The sequence below is a fragment of the Dromiciops gliroides genome, chromosome 1, assembly GCF_019393635.1.
Source record: "Dromiciops gliroides isolate mDroGli1 chromosome 1, mDroGli1.pri, whole genome shotgun sequence".
In the NCBI taxonomy this organism is placed as follows: Eukaryota; Metazoa; Chordata; class Mammalia; order Microbiotheria; family Microbiotheriidae; genus Dromiciops; species Dromiciops gliroides.
Genome location: NC_057861.1, coordinates 390,093,189 through 390,102,213, shown reverse-complemented (window position 1 = coordinate 390,102,213; position 9,025 = coordinate 390,093,189). Strand labels below are relative to the sequence as shown.

The 9,025-nt window shown below is 35.9% G+C and overlaps 1 pseudogene; it reads right to left on the bottom strand.

The window, feature by feature from the left end:
• Positions 1 to 358: 358 nt before the first annotated feature.
• Positions 359 to 996, bottom strand: LOC122749609 (annotated as a pseudogene).
• Between the last annotated feature and the right edge of the window lie 8,029 nt (positions 997 to 9,025).

The following is a 9,025-nucleotide window of genomic DNA, read 5'->3' as shown; positions in this document are numbered from 1 at the left end:
TCCCAACCCTACCTAATCCTAAAGGCTATGAACCTAGTTTTCTGGCCAAAAAGAAAGGGTAAGATGAAAAGTCTTAAGTGATTATTAGAATGATCCCAAGAATTTATTTGCTAAAAAATAATGTCTTCTCAAATCTTTGCTACAACCATCAACTGTAACAACCCAAAGTTACTCACACCACAAATCACATGGCATGTTTTATAATTAAATATTTGTGATTTGGAGGATGTAAACATGGAAGGAAGTGCATTGGGAAAGCCACCAGGATTTCTCTTATTTCTCAAAATACACACTACCTATGAGAACAGTTTCTTCCTTTAATCAAATCCTTGGGAAGGAACAGAGGAGCAGATCATTACTATTTGCACTCCCAATTCTGTGTCCTTTTCTTCTCTTCCTTTCTCTTCTGCCTGGCCAGCTTGTTTTCCTCCCTTTGTAGAATGTCCTGGTCCTCCTTCCTCTGAGATTCATTCTGCAGTGAATCTTGTTCTGATTTGTAAGCATTCAAGAAATCTTCCTCTTTGTTTTTTCAGTAAATAATTTTTTTCAGATCCAATATTTATATAACAACTGACCCATCTTTCTCATCTGCTTCATCCTCCTCATCTGCCACATTAAACTAAACCAAAAGGGTGACTTTCCAATGCTTTTCCTCCTTCGATATCATCTTGAGCTTCACTACAATCTATATCTATTTCTCAATAAGGGTGGCAATGGCTTACATTCATCTTATCATTTTTTTTCTTTTTGGTGATAACACTCTTTACTACAATTCAATGGACTCCCTGCAGATATCAAGGAGTGAGTCTTCTGCCAGGAAGGTGGCCAGGATTTCCTGCAGTAAATCTAATGTCTCCTCCTTGTCATCTTCCTATAGTATTCACCTGATGTAGGCACTATATTAGCCAGGTCCACCTCCAGCACCTCCAAATGTATGTTCAGCCAAGGGCAGAAGCTATGACCTTCATCTGAGGCTATGGCTCTACTGGGTACCATCAATTTAGGACTGGGTCCTATCTCTGTAATTAGCTTTTTTTTTCCTTTCCTTCTTCCTTTTTTTTTTCGGTGAGGCAATTGGGGTTAAGTGACTTGCCCAGGGTCACATAGCTAGTTAAGTGTCAAGTGTCTGAGGCTACATTTGACCTCAGGTCCTCCTGAATCCAGAGCCAGTTAAAGAAATTAAAAATGGTTTGGGTATTTTTGTATTCACCCTTAGTGCAGAGAAATAGAGGGGGGGGGGTGTCTATGTGTCTGTGTCTGTGTGTCTGTGTATATGTGTGTGTGAGAGAGAGAGACAGAGAGAGAGAGGGTGGGAGGCAGGGAGTCTACATACATATATATACACATTCACATAAATATTCATATAAATATATGTTATATATAATCGATATTGATTGCTATGTAGTGTGGTAAAAATTATTTGGGATAAAGATTAATATCAAAAATTTTAGCTGAATCATTTGGGAGGGGCCACACCTGACCCACCCTGAGATTGCACATGCCATTAAAAACCTTTTGAAGAACCTCCTCTTTTGGGGAAGAAAAAATGCCAGACCTCCCCTTTTGTGGGAGGAAACTCCACCGGAAGAGAAGGGAACTTCCAGTGGATGGGTCATTAAGAAAACCAAGGGAGGAGTCTCTGGCAGCTCTCAAGCTCTGTGGGTTGACTTAGTCATGGTGGCATGTCAGGGGACCTGGCAGAACACGTGTTTCATACTCTGTTTCGGACTGCTACTGAGTTACTTCAGATTGAATGAGTTGGGGAGTTAATGAAGGAAAAACATAAGCTTAGTGTTAAGACTATCTATCTACATTGCTACTTCCTTATTTCCTTAATTGGTTTCACCTTTGTGGTCTAATTAATCCCCAAGCAATAAAACCTGATCCTATATGAACTAAAGCTCAGAGGCTCCTTTTCTTATTGGCCTGGAAGAATATAAATATAAATATATATATTGAGAAAGAGAGAGAGAGAGAGAGAGAGAGGGGGGGGGCGGAAGTATAAGAGGAGGAGATTAATGCTCCATATATCCAATTTTGAATCTCACAGTAGATTTATTTTCTTTATGTATTACAAGCTTATTTTATTTTCATTTCACAAAATAAAATAAGCATTTCCATAACATAGTATAATAAAAAAGGATGATTGCACATGAAACTACAAATCTTCCATGTAGAACTTGATATTCCCTCCAAATATACAACAGTTATCATGTAAAATTTTTCCCTCTTTCCCCCCCCCAACCCCAGAGATAACATATCTCCCTGTTGGCTAATGTAATGGTTGAAATGATGCCACCTGCTGGAAACTTACTGTAGAAGAGCTCTGCCCATGAGGTGGAGGTCTTTGAGGGCAAGACCATGCGTCTTTTCTTTGGCGTCAGGAAGTGACGTTTGCTGGTGGGAGGAAGAAGGGGGAGCCTGGTGCTCTGACACGCTCTCTTTCCTGGGGACTCTGGCGGAGAGGGGACCTAGAAATGCGCTCTCTCTTTAATAGATAGATGGATGTAGACCTTTCTCTCTCTCTTTACCAAATTCTTATTCTCCTTAATAAATGCTTAAAAGCCTAACTCTTGCTAAAGCTTATAATTTATTGGTGACCACTTGTTAGATATTTTAGACAGACTAGCTAGAATTTTAGCCTTAATAGAAAATAGTTCTCTCTGTCAAAATTCCAATTTGTCACTATCTAATCATAGGTCAATGAAAATTAAATAAAATATTTGATGAATCTTTATATTATAAAATCAGATGTTCAAATACATATCATAAGCTGTAACCAATAGTCAATCATAATAACTGTATATCTATATATGTATGCATATAATGCGAGTGAAAAAATGTTGATGCAGAACAAGGTTATCAAATTATTGATATAGCTAGCATTTATTAAAGGATGATTATAACAATGTATGACCTATTAAAAACAATAAGATATTATGAAATGAATTTATACAAAATCTTCAAGGTAAGATTAAAATAATAATAATTCATACTCATTAAATTTCAAAGGACTACCCTAAACTATTTTATCAAAATAGAGCAGTGCAATAAGAAACAAAATTAAACCAGTTTAGTATTCATAGTTAACATAAATTACTAAAGCAAGGTTGTAATAAGTCATTAAATCAAAGCAATCAAGAATTAATGTATGTTTGCATTTGAGGTGATTGGAGCTTAATTATTTAACAATCAAAACCAAGAACAATGATAACCATGTAGAAGGGAGGAATTTTTTGCATGAATTCCACACTCACTTCCCCAACTAAATACTTTTAGGGGCACTTTCTTAGTATTACAACATATTTAAATAAGAAAAGAACACTTGCCTTCTTTTTTGTGACAACTGGAACCTGAGCCATGTGGTTGTACTTGGGAGACCAGAGAGTGGCAATAGTATAGCACACAATGAAAACCAACAGCATGCAGAGAAAACAAGTGTAGATTTACCCCTGGACTTTGTTAGCCAAGAAGCAGCACGCATCAGGGATAAAAGAGATGAATAGTGACAGGCAGAGATGGCAAGAGACTTCAAAGATGTTGAGTTTTAGACTCACATAGTCCTTGGAGGTGATTATAAAATGTCTGTTGCTTTCCCCAACTATCACTCAACCTTCTCTTTCCTGACATTAAAATGGTTTGCATATAATGGTGAAAACAAATGTTAGAGTTCCTGTCCTAATCCTTCTTCAACTACACAGCCAACATGTGTACAGTTGCTAGTTTGGGAAATAGTGTTCATGCACCATCTGTATAATGGTCACTTTGCTAGAAAGTCATGCTGAATTTGTGGCATCTGGGGATAAAGGAAGAGAAGGACATTTAGCTCAACCAATCACTCAAGAAAAAGAAAGATGAAAGTACTAAAGCTCTCTGAGACTCAATTTCTTGATTTGTAAAGTGAAAATAATGGCATCTGCTTTACCTTTTTCATGAACATAAGAAAATCATTTTATCAACTTTAAAATATAAAATAAATATGAACTACCATGTGAGCTATATCTTTATGCATTTAATACATATTATTAATAATTATATTTAATGCATATTCATAAATAATTTAATGCATACAGGAGAACAGATGAAAATTCAGAAAGAAACACAGACAAATAAGATAATTGGGAAATTCATGTGTGAGATTCATTATATCTTTACAAGAGGCAAAGTGTGAGAAAATTGGATGGTACCCTGAACATGGACTGCCAACAATCTTCAAAACTCTCAGTCAGAGAAACATTAGGGTTTTCTGACAAGCTCAGGGTGGATATTTTCTGATATACATACACACATATGCATATATATCAGAATATATATGTATATATGTATGTGTTTCCATGTCTAATTACTTAAACACTCACATATTATATAAATATCTACAATGATTTTTAAATATGTCCATGAAGGACCTAAGTTTTGGGCAAGGAAGCTCTTGAAAACAATACCATGAGTTGATTCTAAAATCATATTTATTGAGTAAAGAGAAAATTTAGTATAGTGGACATAGATCTAGCCTTGGAATCAGAAAAATCTGAGTTCAAGTTCTACATCTGAACCCTACTGGCTGTGTTACCCTGGACAAGTCACTTAACTTCTCATTGTCCTCAGGTAATGTTTACCTAACAGTAAACATTAGAGAGAAGCTGACAATATACATCAATAGGGGTAATTCCGCATCTAGAGTCCCATATACCAGTGAAGTGCTAGGTCTCATCAAAGAAAACAAAGTTTCTGGTCCAGTCAGTTTTTAAACATATGGAAAAATGAATGATTGCTCCAAAAATAATCTTATAGATAAGACCTAGGCAAAATTGGTCATTAGTATACTCATGCTCATATGTTATTCTGGTCATTTCTTATCATCTAACATGCCTGCTATCACAGTATCACAAAGATTAATATCAATCAATTAATCAATGAGCATTTATTAAAAACTAAATGATTTCTGATTTCAAGGAGTTTACATTCTTAATGAAGAAGTCTACAAATACATATGTAATCAATCCCATACAGAATAAGTCCAAATAAATGGAAAGTAGATAAATATAAAAGAGCTTGGAAGGGAAGACACTAGCAATCTGTGGATCCAGGAAAGGTTTCATGTAGAAGGGGATGCTTGAGCTGTGTCTTAAAGGAAGATAGGGATTCAAGGAAGTGGAGGTAAGAAAGGGGTGCATTCCAGGTGTGCTATATAACCAGCCAGTACAAAAGCAAGGAGACAGGAGAGAGAGTAAACTGTCAGAGGAATAAATAGAAGATCAGTTTGGCTGAATTGAAGAATTAAGGAAGAGTATTAATGCACCATGTTGGTTTGAAGCACAGATTAGGGTGAAATTGTGAAAGGATTTTAAAGCTGAATGGGAGTTTATATTTTATCCTAGAGTTTACAGGAAACCAGTGCAATTTATTGAGTAGGGGAATCATATGGTCAGATCGATGCTTCAGGAAAATCACTTTGGAAGCTGTATGGTGGATAGCCAAAAATGAGGAGATTCTTGAAGCAAGGAGACCAATTAGGAAGCTGTTGCAATAATCTAAGCAAGAAGTGATGAGGACCTGGATCAAAGTGGTAACTGTGTGAGTTGAAAGGTGTCAGATATGAGATATTGTAGACATGGAAATGACACACTATGGCATTAGTTGGTTATATGGTGTGTGGGAGAGTGATCAATCAAGAATAATATCAAAATTACAAACCTAGGATATTGAAAGATTGGAGGTGCCTTTGATAGACATAAGGAAGTTTAGAAGAAAGTAAGTGAAAGGCAAAAAATAATGGATTCAATTTGTAGATATTGAGATATCAGTGGGACATCCAGTTTCAGATGTTCAAATAGGCACTTGGTGATACAGAAGTAGATCTCAATAGAGAGATGGGGATGAATATAAGGCTCTATGAATCATATACATAGAGATGAAAATCAAATTCATGGCTGCTGATGGAGATACAAGAGTACCAGGGGAGAGAATTTAGAAGAAAAAAAAAGATGAGAGGACTTAGGACAGAGCCTTGGGGAACATCCAACAGTTAGAAAGAATAAAAGGGATGATGAGTCAGCAAAGGATATTGAAAAGTGATAGTCAAACTGATCCTTAAAGAACTAGGATAGGTTAGTGTCACAAAAAATCTCAGAGTGAGAGAGTTCAACAATGTCAAAAGCATTAGCAAGGTTAAGAAGCATAGAATTGAGTAAAACCAGCAGATTCAGGAATATATATATAATTGATAACCTTTAAAAGAGTAGTATCAGTTGAGTTATGAGATCAAAACTCAAACTTCAAAGAGTTTAGGAGTGGATAATAAAAAGTTCATGCAGAGGGTATAGATCATTTTTTCAAGAAATTTGCCTGAGAAAGTTAGGAAAGATAAACTATGATAGCATGAATGAGTGATAAGGTCTAGTGAAAGTTTTTGGTTTGGGTTTTGTTTTCTTTGGATTGAAGAAACTTGGGAATGGCTCAAAGCAATAGAAAAGATCCAGCAGATTTGAAGAGGTTGAATGTTTGAGATGGTATATAATTCAAGTTGCAATTTTCTGGGTAGGAAGGAATGGATCAAGAACATATGTGGCGTGGACAGCTAGGTGGCGCAGTGGATAAAGCACCAGCCCTGGATTCAGGAGGACCTGAGTTCAAATCCAGCCTCAGACACTTGACACTTACTAGCTGTGTGACCCTGGGCAAGTCATTTAACCCCAATTGCCTCACCAAAAAAAATAGAACACATGTGGAGATGCTGGCCTTGCCCATGAGAAGGTCAAAGTTTAGAGAAGAGTAGAAGAGATTGAAGAATGATACCAAGGGATTTTGGAAAGAAGAAAAGAGAAAAGAGGATTTCTCAAAGGTAATCAATTTTCTCTTTTAAGTAAAAGGTAAAGTCCTAAATGAAAAAGATAGGGGACAGAATGACAATGGGATCTTGATTCTGACAGAAGCATCATAACATAGAAGGAATATAAATTAGGGTTCAGTCAGTCAGAAAGTCCTCAAATATATTATGTGCCAGGCACTGTGCTAAGCATTTAAGTCTCTAAACAAGGAGATACTAGGCCAGACATACACTCAGGAAAGAAAGGGAGATGACATGGGAATGTGGGTAGGGAAAGTGCAAGCCCATTTGGATGAGTTTGTGCTGTAAAATCATGAACTCTAGGGTGAGCGACTTATAGCAGTTCATTGACACAACATTTTCTTAAGTTTACATACAGCATGTAGAAATGGACTATTAACATCAATTGTATCTGCCACTGGACAGTAGTGGCTGATTCTTTTAAGAGTTTGAGAGGTGGTTGCACCTTTGTCCTTGCTATACTTTCTCATTAAATGTCAATTCTAAAAAGCTAATTAATGTTAATTGGCAGTGGTAGGGACATGTTAAATGACAATGTATATTGGAGGAAAATCATACCAGATGGTGACTAATGGATGATAGTATTAGAAAAGCTACTTCCAGTATATAAAATAAATCCCTATAAAGCATTACCATTTCTATAAATTACTGACAAAACCCAACAGGAAGAAATAGAGAGATTCCATTTAAAATAACAGCAAAAAGTATTAAATGCTAGGGAGTCTGCCTGCCAAGACCCACATATGAACAATATGAATACAATTACAAAACACTTCTCACACAAATATAGATCTAAAAAATTGGAGAAATATTAATTGCTCATGGATAAGTTGAATCAATAAAATAAAATGATAATACCACCTAAATTAATTTACTTATTCAATATCATACCAATCAAACTACCAAAGATTATCTTGAGATAGAAAAATAATAACAAAATTCATCTAGAATAAGAAAAGTTCAAGAATACAAAGGAAATCAATTATTTAAAAGTGAAGGAAGGGGGCGGCTAGGTGGCACAGTGGATAGAGCACCAACCCTGGAGTCAGGAGTACCTGAGTTCAAATCTGGCCTCAGAAACTTAACACTTACTAGCTGTGTGACCCTGGGCAAGTCACTTAACCCCAATTGCCTCACTAAAAAAAAAAAAAAGTGAAGGAAGATAGCCTAACAGTACAAGCTCTCAAACTACAAAGTAGTAATCAACAAAACAATCTGTTACTAGATAGGACAATTGATCAATAGAATAGAATAGGTACATAATATGAAGAAATAAATAACCACAGTGACCTAGTGTTTGATAAACCTAAAAGTCCAGGTTATTAGGGCAATAACTCAGGATTTGATCAAAACTTCTGGGAAAACTGCAGAGGAGTTTGGCAGAAACTAGGCATAGGCCAACATCTCCCATCATGTTCCAAGATGGGTACATACATTGTTCAAATGGTGTATGCAATTTAGCTTAATAGATGATATCATAAACAAATAAGGGAAGAATGGGAAAAATACCTCTCAGACCTATAGAGAAGGGAAGAGTTCATGACCAAACAAGAGATAGAGAGGCCATGAGAGGTAAAATGGTTAGTTTTGATTACATTAAATTTAAAAGGTTTTATACAAACAAAACTAATGCAGCTAAAATTAAAAGGAAAGTAAGAAACTGGGGGGGGCAGATTTTAGAGCAAGTTATTCTAATAAAGGTCTCATTTCTTAAATATGTAGGAAACAGAACCAAATTTATAAAAATAAGAGCAATTTCCCAAATAAAAATGGTCAAAAGACATGAACAGGAAGTTTTCTAAAGAAGAAATGAACAGTCATATAAATTACTCTAAGTCATTATTGATTAGCAAATTAAAACAACCTTGAGGTACTACTCCACACCTTCCAGAATGGTTAACATGATAGAAAAGTAAAATGGCAAATGTTGAAGGGGATGTGGAAGAATTGGTTCACTAATGCATTGCTGACAGTGTGGTGAACTGGTCTAATCATTCTGGAGAATGATGTGGAATTATGTCCAAAAGGCTATAAAACTGCACATACCCTTTGACACATTAGTAGCTTTCTATTCCAAAAATATCAAGGAAAAGGAAAGGATCCATATGTACAAAAAAATTTATAGCGGCTCCTTTTATAGTAGCAAAAAATTGGGAACTGAGTGGATGTTCATCAATT